The sequence below is a fragment of the Falco biarmicus genome, chromosome 3, assembly GCF_023638135.1.
Source record: "Falco biarmicus isolate bFalBia1 chromosome 3, bFalBia1.pri, whole genome shotgun sequence".
NCBI classification, from domain to species: Eukaryota; Metazoa; Chordata; class Aves; order Falconiformes; family Falconidae; genus Falco; species Falco biarmicus.
The window spans coordinates 26,517,685-26,542,760 of NC_079290.1; the positions used below are offsets into that span (position 1 = coordinate 26,517,685).

General features: G+C 35.7%; 1 protein-coding gene across 3 annotated transcripts in view; it reads right to left on the reverse strand.

The window, feature by feature from the left end:
- Positions 1-25,076, reverse strand: part of ZFPM2 (zinc finger protein, FOG family member 2) — a 321,740-nt gene that overhangs the window by 217,010 nt on the left and 79,654 nt on the right. The gene's annotated exons all lie outside the window — the stretch shown is intronic.

Genomic DNA, 25,076 nt, shown 5'->3' on the forward strand with positions numbered 1-25,076 from the left:
ATTAAGCGCTCTCTCTTTCTAATTGTAAACCCTAATCTTGGGACTCCAAAACCCAAGACTAATAAAATGGAGGGAAGGAGAGAAGAGTGTTTAAAAACTAGAAAAATTTACATCCTTGAGATATGAGCCAAGAGTCTTTTTGAAATAAAAACGATGCTCTTGTATTTTCTAATACAGATCCTATTATAAAATTCTGACTCTGCTTATTATCCTTCTTGCTTCCTACATAGTTTTTCCAGCACATGCTGAGTTTTCTGATGAAGTTTCAAATAAAACATCAAATTATTAACCCAAGACATGTATGAAATTCAAACAAACGTATGAATGAGAATAAAGAGAAGCAGGACATGTTGGTTTTGGAGTCTGGTGATGCTGGATTAGCCTGTAACTAAGACTTTGTACTCCTCACTGCACAGGTCCCTATTGCCTCAGTGATGCTAATTTGTAACACTACAGTATAAATCATGGGTTGCTGTACTCAAACTAAGACTTTAAAAGAACAGATAATCTCAGTATAGCTCAAAAAGCCTGTCTGCTGCAGGGGTGTACACAATTCTTTAAATCAATAACTGTGTCACTGCATATTACTATCACTATATGCTTAGTTTTTTCCAGCCCAAGAAGAACACGTCCTAAGTTTCACGCTGTATTTCCTGACAAGTTAGTGTTTTATACTAAACTTAGACTTCAAGTGACCTGACAAGAACGATGTTTATCTACTACTTAGGCTGCTAGATACTAAGATATGTTTCCCTTGTTCCTCGATCAGCCAAGCCAGCCTCAATCCCATTCTGTGATTCCGACTGGGAGCCGTAACAAGCAGCAGCACAAAGATTTTAACAGGAGGTTAGGGGGCTCGGAGCTTGTCTCCTGGTGATAAAATTAGAGAGGAGAATTAAAGTGATTACACTCTAAAAATGACTTACTAGAAGTGACAGGTTTTTTTAACCTAAATATTTTTTAAGTACCAAATTTGTCACTCCTGTAAGTTATATGTTACTAACTGTAAAATTATTTTATTGCAGCAGTAAAAGAAATGAAGTACTTTTAGCGAATGTTTTTAGATAAATCAGGAACCTTGTATTCAATTCACGTTTTATTTGCTTATATAAGGATTCTTTTATTTTTGACTGAGTTGCTGCAAACCTCTGAATCATGAAAAGAAATGTGTGTACCCATTGCACTGCCAGCCCCTCAGTTAGGCTCTCCTGAGCCAAAGCAAGCCACTGAGCAAGGGAAACTTAAAAACTAGGCACTTAAGACTACTGAGGTAGTCTAGTGACGATTTAGAAGATGTGTCCAAAGGAGAGACAGAAAGTATAACACCACACAGGTTGCACACTGCAATTATTGTGCACAGTTCTGAATACTGTGTGTGCCAGTTAAGGCCAAATCCTTCCCATTATACTTCAAGAGCCTCCACTCAATTTAAACACTTTATTTTCTGTAGATCCCACTCCATCACATCCTAGTCTGCAGCCCCTTCCTTAAGATGCAGCACTGGCAAAACAGATTTGGAAGAATAAGAAAGGTTAAGACAGACATCCACCATAAAGTGCCTTCTAGTTCACCAGCTTCAGAAGACCAGGAATTTGCTTCCAGTAGTCCCTTAGACCTTGCCCTGGTACCTCAGGAACATTTGATGTTTTACATAGCATCTCAATCTCCAAATCTTCATTTTATTGCTTGGAAGATGCTATTTCTAGTGGCAATAACAGAGTCATAGCTTCCTCCTGAAGAATCTACACCACAACTGCTTCCTCATTAACCTTCCCCTTTCACTGACAAAGAGGGCTATGGTGAAGAGTCTTCTGGGAGCAAAGGGGCACCTATAGGATTTGTCTTAAGTACCACCTTAAGTTATCTACATCCAAGTTAGCACAGATTTAGACTACATGAAATATTATTTAAGTGTAACTGAAATCCTAAGTCAGGACCTAAATTCCCTGTTGAGCCAATAGCACCACAACTCTCATTTGCAGGTGGCAGTGAGATGTCCTCGTGTTTTGTGTGTGGCTGTAGATAAGCCCCTCCAGATTCCTCCCTAGCTCACTGTCTGGGCAAGTATTTGAGGACTAGTTATTTGGGTTAGTTGGCAGCCGTAACCACAAAGTAAACCATGATATTACCCGAGATAGACCAGCAAAATTATGATCTAAAATTTCATGAGACCATCTAACTTGACCTAAAAGCCTCATTAAACTCAAGATGAAGACTGGCATGGGGAGGAGATGGTATTCCATATTGGTGAGGGACTTAACTGAAGAGAAATGTCTGACATATAGCTAGGTTTGACTTTGAAATTAAACTCATAATTATAAGAAATAAACCATAACCATTCTCTACAGCATGCTTTTCAAACACAGGAATTTGGTAAAAAAAAAAAAAAAAAGGTTTGGTGATTTGTTTCTCTATTAAAACTGAGTCTATATACATTGATTATTAATAAAGTACAACATTATGAAGATGAAATGAACTGTATCTGTGCTGACTACAGTAGGATTTCATGGTTGTCAGTATACCACTCTACAGCCACTGAAAACTAGAAATCAGACTTGAGGACTAAGTCTTCAGACGTGCCTTTCTTTGTTGTTTTTTTTTTTTTGTTGAGCATCTGTCCTAGTTCACTTACTGAGAATTCATCAGTCTAACAGGTGATCTAAAAAGAATGTTTTAAATTTATATCACAGAAAGAATGCTTGATTGTGAATACATTTTATGATACATACTCAAAATAGATATTTAGAGTGTTAATACGTTACTGCAAACATGGTATGAAAAATCACATGAGTATAAATCTTTCAATTTGTCCTCTTCTGGTAGATATGGAAACCAACACAGACTGACACATGGTTTCCTTTCAACATGAAAATATCCACATGTGCACATGACCAGTTTTAACAACTGAACATCTGAAATGACTACAATACTCAGTATTCAGGGGAATTTGTGAAAGCAAATTCTAGTATTTGCACACATAAAGGTTTAGATCAGAGCCTGTCTCAGAAGGTAAACAAATATTAGTTAAAAAAAAAAAGTCTTCAAAGGAAGGCCAGTGGCTGAAACCTCATCTTCAAATAATAGCTTGAAATCCTATTTTTAAGACTAGAAAGTATATTTTGGCTTGTATTCCAATCAATTTTGTGTAATTTTGATTATAATTTATCAGATAACAGAGAATCTGTAAGATTTGCTAGTTTATAACCATATATAAGCTACCATATGGTGTGGGACAATACAAGAGATTCAAATAAAGATTTCAGATGTTATCAAAGTTATATAATATCAGTTTCAAAGGAAACTAATTCTTCATGAAAAAGATTTTTTCTAGCAAATTTTAGAAACAAACTAAAACATTAAAAAAGCTGGAATTTATAAGTATCTGCTTTCACTTCTGCTCTTTTTAATGTCTGTGATAAACCTCACACTTAAAAAATATCAAATACTAAAAATATTACAGGTATTTATCTCTAAGTTCAATGGATGAGACACACAAGCCATAACTATCTTCAAGACACTTATTTAACCAAGGTCTCAAATACCTGTCTTAATAAAAGAATAAAGAGGAAAAAAGCAACACAAGAGACACCAACACTTCCTTTTTCACTATCTTCACAGCTGGTGAGTGGAACCTGGAATCTACACTGCATTCATACCTGGAAGTACAAAGACTGGCTGGAGGGGAAGGACACTGAAGAGGGGGAAGGTTGCTCTCTTTATCATATATATTTTGTCTTACAGCTACAACCATACATCCTGTAAACACAATCTAAACAAAAATGTAAGGAGCTATGTTAAAAACGAGAACAATTTAGGTCTAAAATAGTAATGCCAATTGGAAATAACTAGCGATTTTCTAAGGCTTTTTTCCCCTCTGGTAACATACAAAATGCCAGATCTTCAAGTCATCCACATACATCTGGATACATCTCTGATATATCCTGTACCATCCTATTACAAACACTATGCACTAAACACGGTATACAACAAATTTACATGGACTCTGGAGATAAAAATCATCCAGTGAGTCTCAGTTATCTGATTTCAAACATTGTCAAGGGGCAATAATTTGTCATTTCAGAACACAAAGGGGAAGAATGATGCTCCTTATTGCACAGACATCTCTTTCCAAAAATATTTCCAAATGCAGCTACTGCTTAAAGGTTTGGACTCTGATCCTTTTTTCCACAGCACAATGACAAAAAAAGCTCAGAAGCCAAGGACAGGGAAAGAGCTAATTTAGCATTTTCCCATTCTAAAATCCTCTGTGAAGGGGTTTTAAGTATGAAGAAGTGAGAAAAGGTAGGTAACACATGCTAGAGCTAGTTTCATTATTAACTCTTCCTCTGTAATTTCAGGAAGGGTTAGAAAACAACAGGGAAGAGTGGTGGTGGGAGTGGAAGAAAATGTAATTTTTTATTTCTTTGTTGGCAACCTGAAGCAGGAAAGAAGGGAGAGGATCATAGAGAGTGACTATGTCAGGCAGAAAAGACTGATGATGGAATAACTTAGACTTGGTTTTGATTCCCAGTTTTACTATTTATTTTTGATAGCATAGCAGAACCCGGTGTGTCTGTGTGTGTGTGTGTGTAAGGATTCTGGATCATGCACATTCTCTGAAGCCCAAATTCCTTTTGACCATGAAGCTCTTCTTCAAATCAAGAAACCTTCCTCATGGTTTCCTTTTTCCTCCTCTCCTGCCTCCAACTATTGTCCTTAAAAGCACAGTTTCAGAAACTCTCCCTTTTCCCTCTCTTCTTACTAACCCTGCACATAATCAGTCTCAAAATTAAACCACATTGAATACACTGTCTTCATTAGTTTTGCTACCAATTCATGCAACTTGCTATGTTCCATCTTTAAAAAGCAACTATTCCCTATTTCCAGTATAAAAAACCTGATGCTGGCAGTTCAAATGTTGTTAGCACAGGCTGTCTTCTTATGCATTTATCACATCAGTTTTCATTACATCCAAAAATTATACCCTAAAAGTAACATATCTGTATGTCCAAACAGCATCAACTCCTTCCTTCAAGTTGTCTCTTAATAAAATGGAGTTGCGACCCCAGCCAGGACTTAAGACTGCACAGTCCCAGGGAAGCCCACACTTAAACTTATTATCTTTTAAAACCCTTGCTTAATTGATGCCAAGTAGTTTTGAACTAGCATACCACTACCTTAAAGCTCACTTAATGGTACTGTTTCTATCCAGCAGTGTAACTACCTGTTTGATTAAAAATTACATCCTGCTACTGCAGACATGTTTAGCTTTACAAACCACTGTATATCAAACCCAGTCAGATAACTAACTTTGCAGATCTTGGCCAAGATACCTCAGCAATTACTGCAAAATAGTTTCTATGTTGTCTTAGAACACACCTTCAACAGGAAAGCTCAGATTAGCCACAGTATTTTCTACATGATTAAACCCCACATGGTGAGACAATGTTCCAGAGCAGGGGTCCTCAAACTTTTTAACCAGGGGGCCGGCACACGCATGCAGTGGCAGGCAGTCATCTACGGCTGCTTGGTTTCCCCCCAACCCCCGGCAGGGGGGTCTGTAAATACCGGGAGCCATAGTTTGAGGACCCCTGCTACAGAGGATTGCGAGAAGACAGACTTCCATGTTTTTCATAGGACTTGGCCAGGACAACAGAGCCACAGAACCTGTGCCTGTTACTTGGACATCTATGGACACTTCAATAGGCCTGTGAAGACTGCCATACTTTGGAAGAAAATAGCCACAAAATCCCTTGGAAATGGTGCCATTAAAATGCATTCACCCCTGACCCAAGGAACACAGATTTATTTAAGGCCTCCTCAATGTAAAGGACTACACAGAATTTAATCAAGTAAGAAGCAGCTTACCTAAGCTAATAGGCTAACAAAAGTCCCTAGACAAGTTACATACAAGAGTTCATAAACCAATATCAAAACTAGCTTTGAGATTTAAAAAAAGTAGTAGTATTTGATACAAACTTCTACCTGTAACATTTGAAAAATATTACTACAGCTTCTTACACAGGGATCTAAGAACAGGTCTGGGATTTTGTCATGCATCGTTATTCTCTGATATATAAAGCAGTTCTTTGATACACTCTCTGATTGGCATTTCTGGGTGTACCCAGAAAACAAAGTACTTGCATTTGTTTAAACATGCAGCCATATGCATATATTCACAGAACCAGAGAGACTCTCTGTATGTTGGCATTTCCAGAAATCTAAAATTTTGCAGTCCTTTTTCTTAAACATGATTTACCTTTTCCAAAGCCACAGGTCTAAGGTCAGTTGCAGGCCACGCATTTGCAGAGCCTACACAATGGTGAAGCCTTCCTGCCATATGACTGATGATGCCTTCTCAAAGCACCTTTTCCCCTGCACAGCTCCACCCAAAGACATCTCCAACAGCTGTTATTTATGTCCATTCATTGATGGTTATTCTTGCTCACCTGTAGTCCTAGCACAAAGCCAGGGAGCACAGGAATGCTGGGCTAGATTAAATCATTCCTTCAGACAGATCTGGTCCGTAAGGTGATATTTCCACTCTTGGTTTTTATTACTCATCTATTGTACCCTCTAGCTTTCCATTTGGAGTTAAACATACCAGACACACCATCACTGGAAACACATCTCAACACAGCCAAAGTTATAAATTTTCCTTTGAAACTGACGAGATAGGCTGCACCTTACAGACAGCTATATAAAATGAAAAGCTTTGGCTATGCCACAAATTACTATACCACCAAACCGTAAGGATTTAACTTTGACTTTTCTTTTTTTATTAATAGAGGCATAAGCATAATCCCCCAGGCATGAATGCCAGGAAAGCACGGCAATGACAATAAATGGTTAATGCTGTTGAATGGGCATACCGACTGTACTCCCTGCCTGCAGCTAAGTATTGCTACTACAAAGGCATTCTTCTACTTATCGCTACTAATAGTTGTTTCTGGGCAGGTATGTATATAGGAACTGTAGTTTAAAAGGGGGGGGGGGGGAGAAAAAGAAGTCTAATTATTTTCTGTTACAGACCAGAGTTCTGCAAAGAAAATTTAATCCTTTTTCCAATATGGAAAGAAGCCAATTGTGCAGAAGTTTACTGCAATTTCAGTCAGTGTGTGAACTCCAATAACATTGATTATAACAGCCCCCTCCTCCTCCCTTTAAAAAAAACCAAAACAAAACCCCCACCCAAATAGGCTACTTAGACTGATAAATTCTTCCCTCTGTCTTTCCCTCCCCCATGAGTTGTAGCTTCAATACAGCCAGAACTTCCCCAGATCAGAGGACAGTGTCAGTGCAGGCTGACCAATCTCAGAGGGTTTTTTTTTTCCTTTTTTTTCTTTTTTTTTTTTTTTTCTTCAAGATACTCCGTGTTAACAGCTTGAGGGGGTTCAATCAGCACTGCTTTGATCTCGGCTGGAACTATAATTATTTAACATTGTTACAAGGATTTCTATAATCCATCCTACCATTAAATCCCTTTTACACCCTCATCTTCTGAAGGCTAATCTGCATCCGTACACTCAGTTTGTCTCTTCAGCTGGTTTCATCAGGCTCTGGCATTCTCCAACATCCAGAGCGATGGTTCTTTTTTTTCTAATGAAATAATTTTCTTTCAAATTGAAAAGCGCAAAAGGTCTTGTGCATTTGCTACCTTTTGATGAGATAGCTATATAACACCAATATATTCCACTGTTTGCTGCAAACTTCCTCCCAATTTCATAAAATTCATTTTCTCTGTGGTGTTTTCATTGAATTGATGATACATGTGTGTGTGTTATATACATAGCTGAGGAAAAAAATATCAAATGAACACCAGCGGATGGTCTTTGAAAATACAGCAAAGCTAAGAATAGTAATAGTGTGCTCATTTCTTTCTATACTTTTCATAAATACCATAGGAAACACTGTATCCAAACTTAGGAAGCTAGATAAATAAATTTGGAGTGCTGGAAGAGAAAACAGAGATATTTTATAACTGTATGTTATGTAATGTAATGTAATGTATGCAAGACACACACTACATGGAAAAAGAACTTTAACAGAATCAAAGGAAATAATTGACAGAAAAAGACTAAACACAGAGTAGAGTAAAAATTAAAAGCATAAACAAAATCAGACCAGGAATATAAAAGCAGATGATCGGAAATTATGAATGATCAAATATGACTACAAACAACAAAAAAGCTTGTGGTCTTTTTTTTTTTTCTTTTTTTTTAAAGAAATTAAACTTGACAAAGAAAATGACATTTTTTCTAGCACATGTGTACAAGTACATTGGGGAAACAGAGGAAACAGACTCTTTACTGCACATTTTGTGTGAAGCATTTTTAAGAAACCAAAATGTAAAGACAGACATGTACTCCACTAACCACTGCTGGACTGTCACCTCGATAGCCACCATGCTGTGACTGTCTGGTGTGTGATGGGGAACACAAGTGCAAGCAGGAAGGTAGGGGTGACAAATACAACAGGTGAGTACCATTGGGCCACGATTACAAGAGAGAACCGCACATAAGCTTAAGTGCTAAAGTTTTCATATGAAGTAAATTTATGCAGATAAATAATCTCATGTCCTTTATCTCACAATGCATACCTATAAGGTTAATTAAAAAACGTATATATGGACTTACTTTATTATTACAAATATTGCATAAGGAAGGCAAAAAGTGAACAGTGGGTAGTGTCTGTACAAAAGTAAAACTGAAGATAGAAAGTTGGCAAAAAATATAAACAGAATGGGCCACAATTAAGAAACTTGCATAGAGAAAATAAGAGCTTTATCTGGGTAAATCTTCTTTTATTCTCCTTATGTGCTAAGATAAAGTTTAGTTTATCAGCTGACACTTGAGAAAATCGTCAAGCAACAGTCATAAATTTGAGATACTGCTTGAACTTAGCTAATAATTAAAACAATAGGCAGTAAATTTAAGTGATTTTCAGAAGAAACTAAGAACCGCTGATTCTTCACACAGGGCATTTCAGAATACCACTTCAGTTAAATTTATGGCATTTTTTTATTTTTAAAGAAATGTAAAAGGTAATAAAAAATATTATGTTTCTTTAAGAAAAGATCTGTCCTTAGAAGCATTTTGGACCTTCTATATCACAATCCTTTTCTATCCCTGGGCAATATTTTAACATCTTCTCCTCTGAATTCATAATATTGGTATATTCCTATATATAGTTACAGCAAAAATATATACAGTTACAGCAATAATCTTAGTACTAGCAAATAAAACAAGATAAATGGTCATGTGCATTATGCCACCACAAGACTGTATCTCACTGCTGTAATCAGAGCCTTGAAATCCAATGGGGTTTTTAAAACTTAAAAAAAAAAAAAACAAACCACCACCAAAAAAAAGGATTGCAGAAACAAAAAGAATGTGTTATGTAAGACCTTACTATCCCACCACTAACAATGAAGTTGCTGTGAAATGAACACCAGCCTCAAGATTTATCTCCTACTTCTCAAAAGAAAAAATGCTATTCATTATAAAAGTACATGAGTTAAAACATCTTGTCTATTAACATAAATATTTTAATAAATAAAGTTTCAAAATTGTAAGGAGGTTTGAAAATCAAACAAATCCATGAAACAATGTTCTGTGATTAACAGAAACTCAAAACATTACAATTTGAAGTCCTTATTTATTGTGTTTAGAATTCTGGGTCTTGCTGAAGTAATTTACTCAACCTTTAAGGCCCTTTTACATTGTCAGAGAAGTGGAAAGGGGCCTTTAGCATTGCTTCGATTTGCATCCCTAATAATTTATGCAAGCTAACAGTCTGCTGAGTATGTATAAAGTACAATGATAAAGGCTGCTTCTTCCTGGAAGAGCTTCTGACCTAAGGCCACAGTCATACAAACACTTACATATGTGCTTAACTTAATGCATGCGGGTAGTTCTTTGTTTAATGGCATGCTCATATGCATTAAATTAAATGTTTGTAAATGCCATGAAAGATGGGAGCCTAGAAGACGAAAAACATTCTTCTAAAAGTAATTTTTTTTTCCTCATTACTTCGAGAGAAAGAAATAAAGAATTGTTGATTCTTTATTCAAATGCCAGGTTAGTCTGAAAAAAGATTTAAGCATGTATTCCTTCCACTGTTCTATAAAGTCTTTTTACTTGCTGAATTAAGATATTTTCAGATGCTCATAAATATATTTATTCTTATCTCCCATTAATAACAAGGTCCAGGTGGATGAACACTCCCCTCGTGACTGTGGCTAACAGTCTTTCTCCTGAAAGGTAAGTCTTTGTGAGTCTTATGCAAATGAATATATACATTACATTCATTATATACATTCATACATCAACCAGTGCCCCTCCACCCCACTTTCATGAGACTCTACCTGCAGTGCTGCATTCAGCTCTGGAGCCCCCAACATAAGAAGGACACGGACCTGTTGGAGCGAGCCCAGAGGAGGGCCACAAAGATGATCAGAGGGCTGGAGCCCCTCTGCTATGAAGACAGGCTTGAGAGAGTTGGGGTTGTTCAGCCTGGAGGAGAGAAGGGTCTGGGGACACCTTATAGCTGCCTTCCAGTACCTAAAAGGGCCTACAGGAAAGCTAGGGAGGGGCTTTTTGCAAACACACATACTGATAGGACAAGCAGTAATGGCTTTAAACTGAAAAAGGGTAGACTTAGATTAGATACAAGGAAGAAATTCTTCACTATGAGGCTGGTGAGCCCCTGGCAGGGGTTGCCCAGAGAAGCTGTGGATGCCCCATCGCTGTCAGTATTCCAGGCCAGGCTGGATGGGGCTTTGAGCAATCTGGTCTAGTGGAAGCTGGTCCTGCCCATGGCAGAGGGGTTGAAACTAGATGATCATTACAGTCCCTTCCAACCCAAACCACTCTACAATTCTACAATTAATAGGCTAGATATTAACTCCACTGGCATCAAAGTATACTTTTCTATTCACTTCAACAGCACCAGAAATGTTAATGATATATTTTGAGATCCTTTATATTTAAAGACAAAGTTTGACTACCTTGACACAAAATAACAAATTTCTGCCCCTTCTTAAAATTTAAATTAGCATAAATTATTGCTGATTTTGGGCATATAGCTGTCTAACAGTATCCACAGTGCTTACTACCACATTTCTGGAGAGAAGACAATGTTATGCTTAGGAATATTCGACAGCATGTTACTCTACAAATACTCCCCTAACATCAACCAGGGCATCCCAGGGAGTGATGAGTACTCCAGCCAAAGGTGGCCGTGTTATGTTACTGCAGTCAGCTTCAGTATTTGCTATTCTTTATTTATGCATACAGACTGCTTAATATAGATAAAGCAAAGCTCTGACTGCTGGTGAGCAAAATAAAGTCATATTTCACAGTTATGATGTCATCAAAGGACTATATTTCATGGATATAACATCTTTGAAAATGTATACATAAAGTGGTATCCCCAAGGAGCACTACTTGCTAAGTCTGCCTGAGGTCCAGCAAGGTGGACCTCCTTAATTTCCATTTAAGGTACATTAAGATTTGAATATCAAGGAAGTCTAAATAGCCTGAGGGTAGAAAAGGCATTCTGAGTTTCATACGCTGCAGCATACTTGCCATATTACATGAATTTTTCTATATATTATGTGCTGTGTTATCTTCAACTCACTCTTCTTACATTTCAGCACACTATTTTCCTTTTATGCATTTATCTGTGCGTATATGCTTTATATATTATATGTAATTACAAAATTACAACTCAAGTGAATCTTATATAATATATAAACTATCACTGATGCAGTCTCAGAATTTCAGATCTTGAAAATAGACTTTGATTACTTTATTCACTCTAAACCGATATCACTGTACTATCAGCCTTAAGGAATACAGGCTGCTAAAATAATTTGGTTCCATTTTTCCAAAAAGGAAAACTGATAGGATTATTTTCATGATAAATTAATTTTACCATGTAATTGCAATTATGACTTCTAATTAATGAATGGTTTCAGCCTCACTAACTAGGTCAGCATTTTTTCTTTTAAAAATATATCATTTTTCTCTTTAGATAAGCATCGTGATATGTCCAAGCTTTGGGGAAATGCACATAGCATTTTTATAGGGCAATGGTCCCAGAAGCTGAGAAATGGTGAGGGTAATGTGACATACTTCCCTACATATTCAAGACATTTTTTGTCTCCTTTATAAGAAAAAGTAAAAAGCAAGCAGATAGCAAAAAGCTTTTTAATAGGGAGGTTCACAGTTTCTAGCTATTAAGAGCAGTATTTAATTTCTTGACTGAGTATCCCAGCATTAGAACACTGAACAGTGTGAGACCAATAAATGAATCAGTAGAGCAACTGATCTATTACATTATGCTTGTCAATACACATATGACATTGTAGAATATATTGACTAAAGGCAGAATTCAAGAACTGATTTTCTGTAATCAGATATATGCCTACACAAAAGTATTAAAGCAATCTGAAGCTTACTTTGTGCATCATTTTACAACAGTCCAATGCTCTTCGTCCATTGCTCTGTCAGATCACATGTTTGAAAGTACAATAACAACACACAAGAACACTTCTCCTGTGTCCCCTGAAGATGTCCTCTGGCACATATATACCATTTAAAATGCACATTGTTTGTCTCCCATTCACATCCCTGTCAACAACCTTACCACACCATTCTTGCATTCCAGATGATTCATGCATTGTGGCATAAAGATACAGGAAAAAAAAAATCAGGTAAGTTGTAACTATTAAAACAATGATTAGCAGGACAAGATGAGAGAAAAATAATTTCCTTGGAAGAGGCTCAAAATTTGATGGCTAAAATGTTATGGATATAGTAATTAAACTAAATGCTAGCTCTTATCGAACTGCAACACACCAAAATATCTGTTGTTTTGTTGTAGGGTTTTTTTTCTTTTTCTGCTGCTAGAAATAGTCACATATTTAGAGAGCACCTCTTAAAGGAATTTTCCATGAAAATTTGAGATCCAATACATACTTTGAAAAACAGTCAATATCAAATGTTAAGCAGTTCTGTAAGCAGGGAAAAAAGTTTGGTTTTGAGAACAAGTCAATAAAAATCATAAAGTAGAAATCACAATAGTAAAAATATTAAGTAAATAAAGTTTAAAATTATACATACTTTATCAGATCATAACAAACAAATGAAGCATTTTACAATGTTGCATTACACCAACCTTGTAAACAGGATTGTGTTACACCTAAGAAAATTCTCAGTGAATGCTTATCGAGTGCTGTCCAGATAGTCATTTTTTTTTATGGGAATTAGTATTTATATATGCAAGCCAAAGATTTATGAACTGATTAGTAGTTCTGGCACCATAGTGTAAGTATCAAACTTCAGATAACTTAATGAAGAGGTTTTTCACAGAATGATGTAATTTGAAATTCATTCTCTTTCAAGAACCCCCCCAGCCCAAAATGCATATATGCAACACTCTGGAACAGTATGTCCATAATATACATTATACTGTCTTTCTAAATTATCCACAATAATCCATCATTGTGGTTTTATGCTGATTAAGCATATTTAATATTGAAGCAACCATATTGACATAAAATCAGAGAAGTATAGATCTGAATGAACCCACCTTGAGTATTTTCTCTATGTAAAATATGATTTTTACAACTTTATCCTCAATATTTGAAATATATCAGATTATTTTTATAACAAACAATATGTCAACACATAACACTACAATACTCACTTAAGACAAAATTATGTAAAACACTATGAAGTTTTTCTATCTGTAATCCCTAAGAATATGATGCAAAGTCAAATATGGTTGTTCAAGTTTTCCAGCTTGAATACATTTCTTAACAGTCTTGAGGAAGGCAAAGAGGAGCAAAAGAAAAGAGTATGATGAGGCAATCTGATTATTTTTTTCTGTAATATATTATAAAAGATGCAATAAACACACTGTACTGGTTGCCCACACCAGCAAAACAGGCGCACACAGGCATCTTCCCCACAAATATGATTTAATGTGCTATAAATTAAAAATAGTTTTTTAGAATCAGCCCTGATTATTACAAAGCACATTTGGAGACCTTTGCGGGGAAAAAAAATCACCCAAACCAAAACAGGAGCTCAGATGTCCTCTACACAGCTGTTTTAGAAGGTCTAAGCTAATCAGGTGACTGCAGGAAAAACTAGGAATAGTGGCCATTGTGCAGTTACAGCTTTCCAAACATAGCTTTAAGCCTTATTGCTTCTGCCTACCAAAGTATCAGAATAGGTATATTACTGGTTTTAACTCTGGGTGATACTTCTGAATATTTGGTTTGGGGCTTTCTCACTGTTTCCATTAGAACATGTTTAAATAGCTAAAAAAATTTGTAACTGAACAAAAATGAGGTCTGATGCTATTAAGACAACCATGCTTATGTTTGCCATGTTGGTGAGTAAGTGCTGAGTGATTGCATAGAAGAGTTTATCATAGCAAGATGGTTTACACATACCCTTGTCTGAAGCCTACACCAAGGAGAGAAAATAACATCTACTGTTCAGTCCATATCCTTCTTTTGAGCATGTGATGGTAAAGCACCCTAAAAAATGAAATGTGGTAATTAAAAACCTAAAAACCCAAATGTGTGTTAAGCTGGTCTCACTGAGCTGAACACAGATACTGGAAAAGTCAAGGTCAGAACTGAGAGAGGAATTTTGCCTTTAGGACTCTGTCGAAGTCCCGTGACCACAATGTCCTGTTTCCTTTTCTGAATGAACCATTCCAAACTTTGTAATTTTGTGGGTAAACACTGGTACCCAGTTTGTCACTCACATGTCACATTAAATTTTTTACTCTCAGCAAAAGCTAGTTCTTTTGAGTGGAAGTACAATGGTTCCTGGTGATTACGTTCTTGTTGGTTTAATTGTATTATTCCAACTTCTGTGCTATGATGTTGTAAGAAAGCATAAATAAAACAGTTTTCAAAGGGGAAGGAGGAAAATGTATTTTGAAAATCAAAATATTTTCTTCAATGATAGGCTAAACACAGGATACATCACTGGAACCAACTGAAACCTGCCAATTTAAGAAATAAAGTCACTAGCATCTCACCAGTATTTGCATCTAACTGCTGGACTACAGCTTTGCATGTTAAATAGCACTATGTTGTGTATATAGTTCAATATATTAACACATCCGTCCTTCAGTTGTTCAAGCCAGTGTTACTATGCAGTATTCCGCATGCAATAATCTTAGCTGAATTAATGAGAAAAACACAACAAAGAACAAAATAGTTGTGGAACGATTACATGTCCCTTTTGATTCTCACCCATCTGTTTCCAAAACCAGACATTGTTTCCTAGTCCTTTGCAATTACCAGGGTGTTATATTGCCTTTATGACCAAACTACAGTGGAGACAGCTGAAAAGTGCAAAGCTTTCTGCCAGCCTCTGCAGGTCCCTTGGTGCATGAAACTACAAGAAACAATGTATTGTAATGCAGATGTTCATTGATTCCCTGCAGGATTTCACAGACTAGGAGTCCTTCACTGTGTGACCTACAGGGATTTGTACTTTACATAATATCCACTATATAGCGTATCATGTCCAAAGTGAGGTACGTAGTGAATCTGATCATTCGTCCCTTGCACAAGCCTTTCCCAGCTATCAACTTTTTTTCAGAGAACAAGAAGTCTTTTGTGCCTGAAACGTAAATGCTAATCAAAATAAAATACATTTCTAATATGTACCACCTTTCATTCAGAGTATAATGCCTTTTACAAGTCAGGCCAATGTTCCTGCCTCATGCTGGACATACACAAGTACAAAAGAATTTTGAAAGATACCGGATAAATTTCAAGGCTACCTAGTCTGGAAACTTGCTCACTTGCAGATTAAGATGCTTTCCAAAGAACAATTTACACCTAATACACTGAAAATGAAAAGCCTTGCAATGCCAAGTAAATATTTCACAAGTGGTCAAATAAAGGATCAGGAGTAGTAAATTAATACGATCAAACAAACAAAGTTTTAGATAGTTTCACTTTTCTGAAGCATTTTGACTAGGATAAAAATGAAGTTGTGCTATTGAAAATATTCTGAAAGGCTGTTGTTTAAATAAAATTAAAGTTCTTCAAATGCAAAGTGTACATACAAGAAAATGTTACTTCTAAACTAGGCTCATTTCTATACCAAGTGATTTTTAAATTAAATTCACATATATTTGTTAACTGTGTGAAACAGTGACAAGGAAATGGCATACCAACTGACAAAACAGTAGAAATGCTTGACAAGGGCTCCAGTATTCAGTGATGAACTCTCTGCTTTTTGATATTTCAAGTTGCAAGTCAAGTACGGTAATGCTAATCTCCAAGTTTACAGAATCTTACTATATTTGCACCTCGAATCATGAAAGGGATGCTACAGAAGTCACCATAACAAGTGAAATCAAGACAGGAAATATCTCTTAGTTTTCAAAATCTAGTACTGCCTATTCACATGATTTTAGGGGAATCGTATTATGCCTCAATTTTCTTTTAAAGCTTTGGTGATCACTATTTCTGGTTAATGGGCATCATTTCATCGTCAGGTGTGACCATAAATTAAAATTATCCCCCTTACTTGATTTTTGCTATTACATGTGCTCACTAGGTCATGCAGCAGCCTGTTTCCCACAAAAGTCAACAGTGCACATGGGTAAGATGACAGCAAACGTTTGCTTGTTACTTCTATGTTAGATGACACAGCCACTCTCACTTTCTCATCTTTCAGGCCCATACAGGGAGGAGCCCACCAACAAGATCAATTGCCTTGAAGAACAGGCAATTTCTTTATGAAGTATGTCTGTTAAAGATAAAAAAGGGTTAATTACATGCAACAAAACCCAGTTCTGGGCGCTGTGGCCAAATATGGCCATATTTATGTGCTGAAAAGCTCAAAGTTCAAAAAAGTTCAAAGACTTCCTGAGACTTTGAACAGGTGACTGCACACAAACTACCTCTGGAGAATGCTCCCTGCCAGACTTTAATTCCTGCACCTTGGGATCTGCTTGGGAAGAGTGTCAGCTAGCTTCAACCAAAATCAAGCCAGGAACCATTTTAACACTTCACAAGAATACACTACTCAGCTTCCACCAGTACTGAACTTACTAACACATGTGTAGTCTATTTTTCCTTAGAGTTCTCAGCCCTACATCTTTTCATTATGAGACAGAAATGTGTTCAGCACGTAAGAGCAGAGGGGTAAGGCCCTGAGAAAAGTCTGCAGGAGGAAGCAGCTGCTACAGCCAGCAGAATAATCCATCAATCACAGCTCATCAGGGTAAGATGGATAGCCTGGTGCTTCTACAAATAGTCCCAAGTTATACATTAAGAATGACTTCTAAAATATTGTATATATAAATATCAACTCTTAAAATAATTTGATCATGTAAGAATCTCAGCCTATCTTACAAAAAAAAATAGCGCAGGTGTGCAAACCTCAAGAATTCATGCTTTTAGCAGACATTTGGCAGTGAGTCTCAAAAATATATGGATGAAGTCTGCAAGTTATAGATGCTAACTAGACCACAAAGATCAAACAATTTGAATATAGTGCAAGAGTACTTGGGGAACATTGGTTTTAGTCAATGAGACCTAAATGGAATGATGCCCTGCAGAGTTCTGCAGATCAAGTTTTAGATAAGCAACACATCTGGGCTATGCATGGGAAAGGACTGGGAACGTTACAGTTCTTAAGACTTGGATTCATTCTATATACAAGACTGAAAATTATTTTAGACCCTGCATTTAATACATAGGTGTGGTAACCTCTTAGAACAGCTCCAGTATCAGAATCCAAACCGTGAAGACAGTGGTCCACTAGCATTTACTTCACCTACCTTAATAGTATTCAAGTGTTGAAACAAGACCTGCAGTGCAAGGGTTAACCTGATGACTAATATGCCCTTACTTTTGCTATTCTGTGTTCACATGGCCTTCTGCTAGTTCCAAACTAGTGATGGAGACTGGATCAAGATCCGCAGAAATCCTCCCTTGCTCCTCCAAGGTCCCCTCCCAACCCCCAATATGGGAGTCCAGCTCTCTGCTTTTAATCCAATATCCACTTCACTAAAGATTTATTTAGACTGCCTGTTGTTTCATAAAGGGCTCCAAAAGTCTGTAGTGATTTTTGACACTTTGTTAAAATGTTTCTATGACCCCCACACACCCCCTCCTCACATACCACACCACCACCCAGCCTCATTTTCATATGGATACAAAGCATCAGGATAAAATGATGGTTCATTATAGTGGTACAGAGCTCTTATCTTCATCCGGCAAGAGTCATTTCCTTCCAAAGATTGAAATGCAAATGTGAAAATTAATGATAACTGCATTATCTGATAGCAGAGATAATACCGATTCACTGTCAGAGTAACACACAGTCGTTCTATGATTTCCTCTGCTTCTTCACAATATTCTTCTTACTGTCAGACTATATCTATGGTTAACTATGTTTCATGGATTTTTGTTAATTTACATCAAATAGCATTTCCAAGATCTTATATCTACCACATTTCCCCAATCAAAAAAGAAACAAAATCAGGACAGTAATCTCCAAGTCCTTCTTTGGACTGGTTTAAAAAGAAAGAAAGAAAAAAAGAGAGGGGGAAAAAAAAAAAAAGGAAAGAAAAAGTAGTAAAAAGGGGGGGGGGGGGGGGGGGGAAAGACTATCATTAAAGTCTGTTCCCATCTAGCAGTGGCCTACCAACGATTCCAATCTACATTACACAGTTTTGCTTTGTAACCCAAACTGTTTATAGTATTACTTAAATAAAGCAGACTAAACCCAACAAACAATATTTACAGTGATTCTTGTGAATGGTTACAGGAAATCTATTCAGAAAAGCTGTTCAAGGTACATTTTATAGTGGGTAAAAATGTGAACCTGGTATTTCAGATGTTCACTAGAACCTTTCTGATCCACATCTTGCTAAATCAATACTCCAAATTCAAATGAAAGCCTGTTGCACTTCCGCTTTTATTAAACATGAATAGCTGCATAGCTCAGTATATCATTATTTTAAAGTACTATTTAATTTTCAGTTTACTATTTTTCTAAAACTTTCTGATACATTTTAAGAAAAACTCCAACCTGTAATAGTAATTAAAAGAAACTATACTGGGCTGTATTTAACTATCCTTCATAATTTTTTCAACGGTTCTCTGATATATGTGTATGAGAGATGATGGGTCTTCTGAGCTGTAACATAAGTTGTGACTTGATCCTGCTTTACTATTATCTATAGCAGAAGTTCTGTTGATTTACTGGAGGTAGAATTTTACACATGGGAAACTTTCACTTTATGTGGAGATTAATGTAAACAATACATAAGAAATTACCATAAACTGACAAGAGTTTTGGGTCTTATTTTCCACTGCATTTTTTTATTTTATTTTATTTTGGATATGTAGACAAATTACATCTTTTCAGTTTCTAAGAAAAATTCAGGTACATTTCAAAAGAACTTCTGAGACTAATTTTCAGGACTATCCAATTCACAAAATCAGCATGTTCTGCAAGAAACCTGTGCTTCTTTATGGCTCTGAAATTAAGAGCACACACAGGGAATAAGGATAATCTAGTTGACAGTCTACTGCATGTGAGTTAAGAGAGAGATCCAGTTCCTCCTTAGGACCATGATCTTCTGACTGACATTAATTTCACATTTGTAGATGCCCTATACTGAGCTCCACAACTGCTAACACAGAGAATATTTCCCTGTCTTAAAAGGCAGAACTTCACCAATGGCCAAAACACTCACTTGTTATTGGATCTCTGTGGGAAGAAAGTCAGCTGAGCTCATAGGATGGATAGTGTAGTGGGTTTTGAAAATCTTTTTGGCTTAGTCAGAACTAGAAAATTGTGTCCCATCTGTCTACAGTGAAAGAACTTTCCCTTACATACAACTCACAGAATAGGTATGGAGTGTCTTCTACTCTATTGTTTTATTCCATCATTACCAAATAAGAACACAGAACTTAAAAGAACACAGAGAAGTTATCATTCTTAACATAGCTTGAGTACACAAGTACTGGAGAAATAAAAATTGGGAGTTGCTTATGTGGAGGACTGCTAGTACTTATTCACTATAAATGCATCCAAATGGTATGGTATTTATAAAACTAATATAGAGTATATCCATTTATTCATTCTATTTTAATTGCAAGGAATTATCATGGTCAACCAGTCCAACTTCTGCCCCGATGGAATCTAAACCATTTAAAAAGTCCAGTGTGTACCACAGAACTGGATCACGTTCTCTAGCAAAGTATCTCATCCTGAATGTAAATATTTCTAACAACAGACAAATGACTTTTCATAAAATCTTACAATAATTAACTTTTAAAGCACTAAAATCTGTTCTTTGTGTCTGAAATTGTGGAGCTTCAATGTCCATTTAATCTTTTGATACTTTTGCTAGAAAAAGGTGCCCATTGTTATCAGATTTTTACTCTGAATTTAAAGTAGTTTGTAATCAGGTTGTCCTTTAATATTTTCTTTGATAAAATAAATAGGAAAAGGACCGAGACTTTTTCATAATACCAGCCCTTTCAACATTCTAGTGGCTCTTCTCTAAATCTGTTTCAAATTTTAACAACATTCTTGACGTGTGAATGCAGGAGACAGAATCCCGTTTCAGCATCAAACAAGACTGCTAACCAGACAAGCAAGGTAATTTGAGAACCTAAACATGCTTTAGCTACAACTGTATCTTTTAGGCTCAATTCTGCTTCAGAAATTCCTAAAACTTTTTCTGACACACTGCTTTCTGTAGTAAAACTTCTATTACCTTCTTGTAAGCACATGACTTAATATTTAATTACATTGAAATTGAAATTTTGCTGCGGCTAATGTGCCAAGCTATTCAGATCTGGCAATAGCAATACCTAATCATTACTTTATTTTCTTTGGATTATAAACATATTGCAAAGAACTAATATACTTTAGCTCACTCTTACATATTAAGTTGGTTTTATAAGACATATTTTATCCACAAACCTGCACAGATTGGCGCTCTTACTAATCCCCCTTTAGTAAAAGGGTCTTACATCACTTATCCCATCATTTCCAATGGGACCACTGCCATGTGGACAAACCTGTCATTATCTATAACAGCCTTGATTTACCGTTGTTCAACATGATTTTTTCCTCTATTATTCTAGAATTTCTGCATCATCTCAAACCCTTTTGAAAGCTGCAGTCAGATGATTGGGACAGTTGGTCACCTAGCTCCTAAAAAAGTTAAATTAAACTAAATTTTAATATCAAATGTTTAAAAATTTAAATTAACTAGGATTTGGCAGGTTTAACAAATTGATCGTCTGTTAATGGTTCAGAAGTACAGCCATTACAGACCAACTGGTTTTCAAGCACAAATATGTTTTAAGCAGACTAGAAATATTTAAATTCCTCTGCCTTTTTTCCTGTTCCTTGTAACTATTGGGAGTCCTGACTTGTAAAACAGATCAATACCAATTTTCTAATGATTTTTTTCTCACAGCATTTTAAAATGTCATCTTACTGTTGTTAATGAAGCTACTGATAGATTTTTAGTTACATTTTTCTTTTTTTCTTTTAGCCAGGTATTATAGTTCCTAGCATCTGGTTACATCCACTGCCTTCTTATTCATTTTAAACTTGGATTTTTCTGTATTTTTTAATTCTCTTCTAGGTAAAGTCAACATTGCCTTCACTTTTATGATAGCTTTTTGGGAAATCTAAAAAACAGTTTTTAAACATTTCCAAGTTATAATGCATACTTTTTCATTCAAGTCTTTTCTCCTTTTTGATAGTTAATATTTGCTGTTTCTTAAAATTAGAAGTACAGTGGACTGAACTTGTATTCACCAATACAGGCATGACCATTGGATGATAAACAAGACCTCATTTCTAATTCTGTGAACAATTTTTCTTTATCTCACAAGATGGCATACAATATATGATTTCCTTATACTGAGTTCAACAATACTTTAGTTGAGGGGCCTGGTATCTGAAATTTTAAGAAAGTTCAGGTATGAAAACATGGAACCTCTAGGATATTTAATTTACAGTTCCCCAAGGTTTTTGGTCTTACATAAAGCAGACATCCAGCAAAAAAATGGAATGATCCTATTCTCTCATATGATGGATGGTCTGTAGAAGACATGCAGGAAATCTGCCTTTTGTTCATTACATGTTAAAATACTGATCATTGGCCTTACATGTACTGATATCCTAGCAATAATACAAAGCCTACAGAACTATACACATCTACATGTATCAAGGCATCCACCTGATAACAAACAGTTTATTTAAGGCTGTAAAATGACCTCTGCTTCCACATTTAAAAAACAAGTCTTGTCATTAAAAAATTGTTTAAGCCCAGTCTTGCTTTGCAGACTCTTTCTATTCCTTGGACTTAGGCTATAAAGGAAAAAGGATCAGTCTTTTACCGTGTGTCTATATATAGTCTGTTGACCTCAGTTTCCCTTGTTTCAGAGTAGTCCTCTTATTAAAAAGAATTTTTAAAAAGTGAGGACAAAGCAAATGAAAACTAAGGATAGTTTAAAAAACATTCAGGTAACACTCAAAGTGACTTCACAGAGCAGGCATTATCTCTTCAATTCCCTGATGGTCCGTGGAGGTCACAAGACTGCGATCTGAAAGACTGCTTCAGCAGAAACTCTTTGAAGCTACAGCACTTTTCGCTTTAGATTTTTCTTCATAGAAATATTCTAATTACAAAGGCTTGGGAATGCATGCAAACCATTTAACAATGCAAATTTTCAAACAAAATAAAACTCTAATTAATGCCGGAAGCTTAATTTTGACTCATCCATAAGTACGTTGTTGCTAATGAATAACTCACAGAACTTCAGTGCCTGGCGAGTACTGGCTCTGAAAAAAACAGTATATTCCCTTGGTGATAAAAAAAGAAAAAAAAATTAAAATAACAAAACAGCTCTACTATTTATATGAATCCTTGAGTTGACACAGTTCATTTTATCAGTTGACAGCAACTTGGATCATGCAGAACACAGTCATTGTTGGATTCTGAGAGCGCTCCATCTCAGTAAGGAGACCAGAGACAGACCAGATAACAAAGAATGTATGGTCATCTGCTCTTTGAGGTAGCACCTCTGCTACAAGTTAGTAAAGTTGCTGAAGAAAAGTTTTTAATGGTTGTTCCTGCTGTGCTAAAATATGTTGCTAAATAAGCAAAGTATTTAATGCTTTGTTTTACTTGAAAGATCTGAAAAAAAGTTATCTTTGTACTGCATGGTCAAAAATTATCTTCCGTTGACTGTTTCTTTTTCTGTATCAATAAATAACCAAATTCATTTCAGAAAGCATGCATGATGCAAAGCATGGCAGGAGGCATATAATAATTCCTTACTTCATACGTATTATGCCCTTGTAAAGAACCAATATTTAAATAAAATAAAGCTGCTATTTCATTTTGGTGGTCATCAGTTTTCTGAAGTCAAAAGGAAGTTCTCCACATTCAGCTTTGATTTCCATCTTATGTCAAAGCACCAATAAATATTACAAGAAATATACGCATCTTACTGGTTGGCTGATCATTCTTCCCCAACAAAATATACTCCTTTACTCCATACTGTCATAAAACTTTTGTATAAGACAGCTCATCTGAAAAGCAGTAACAGCCCATAAAATACATATTCAACTATGTTGAAACACATTAAAAAACTAAAAAGTGACAAAAAATTACCAATTTCAGATATAGATTATTTATAATGAAATTAAAAACAAGTCATATCACTGAACAGCCTTTAAGTCTACTATGAAGCCAGAAAAAGCCATTATGTTACATCTAAATGTACCTTTTGTATTATTTTAAATGTACTGTAGTGTATTATAATACTGAATCTTGTTTTCATATGACACCATAGTGCTTTATATACAATATCAGGTTATTTCTGTATTATCATTAAAAACATTTTAAACCACATCCTGATAATTATATATACTACACCTGCATTTTTGTTTGCATTATATTTTCCAGCTGCTGGTTTCAGAAAATTACCATTAGTTTTGTTCTTCTCTTCATGAAGAGCCTACAGTAATTTGCAAAATCAAGCAAGGATGAAAATATGATTGAAATATACGAATTTTTCTAATGAAGCATTATTATTGCATTATAAATTATTGATAGAACACTTCTGGAACTCTTTTCTGATGTGCTCATCCTGTTTAGGGAAAACTTCCGTAAGAGATAGAGCTATTCTGAGAGTATGTTTGGCTTCAGATACATGATTTCCAACAGCACTATTAAAATATAGTCAATAGATTTTTAAGGCCCATTCCAAAGTCCATACTCATGAAAACATCGCATTGAATTCAACTGTAGAGCTGCCTGAGAAATACAATTTACTCCATTGTTTTAGGTACTTCTATGGTACAACAGAGGGTTTAAATATTTATATTAAACAGACACTTGGGGAGTATTCCCATACTGACATCACAACTTACATCTTAGCAACATTATGCTTGCACCATCTTCACTGTGCATAACAGAAAATGTTACCATGAATTACTGTTTTAATGTGAAGTTCTAACACTTCATTGACTGCAATGTAAGAGTCTCTCTTTCAACTGAAATCAATGACCAAGTGTGCTAAATGATTTCTATCAGACTAAAACAGGTAAACAAAGCCCTTGAAAATGTCAGTAGATACCATACCTATTTGTTAAGCTCACCATGTCACTAAATGTTGGCACAAAGCTTGAGAAGAGACGCAGGTATTTTGTAGGTCTTCTGGCCTCAGAAAACAGAGCTGAAAAGCTTCTACCTCAATACAACCATGTAACTAAGAACTTACTGATAAATTTTAATCCTAAAATTTTAATCAGCAAGAACATTTTACTTTGTATCAAGCAGGTACATAAGGCATTTTATGTTGAACAATTGATAAAATGGTACAGCCAAAACCATTTTTTACTCAAGAACTTTGTCTTAGTACTTATCCACCAATATCCTGGACTTCAAAGTATGATAAAAGAAACAGTCCATTAAAAATCAGTGCAAAGCATAACACATCTACTAAAATAGCAATAACAAAAAATATTGGAATCTAA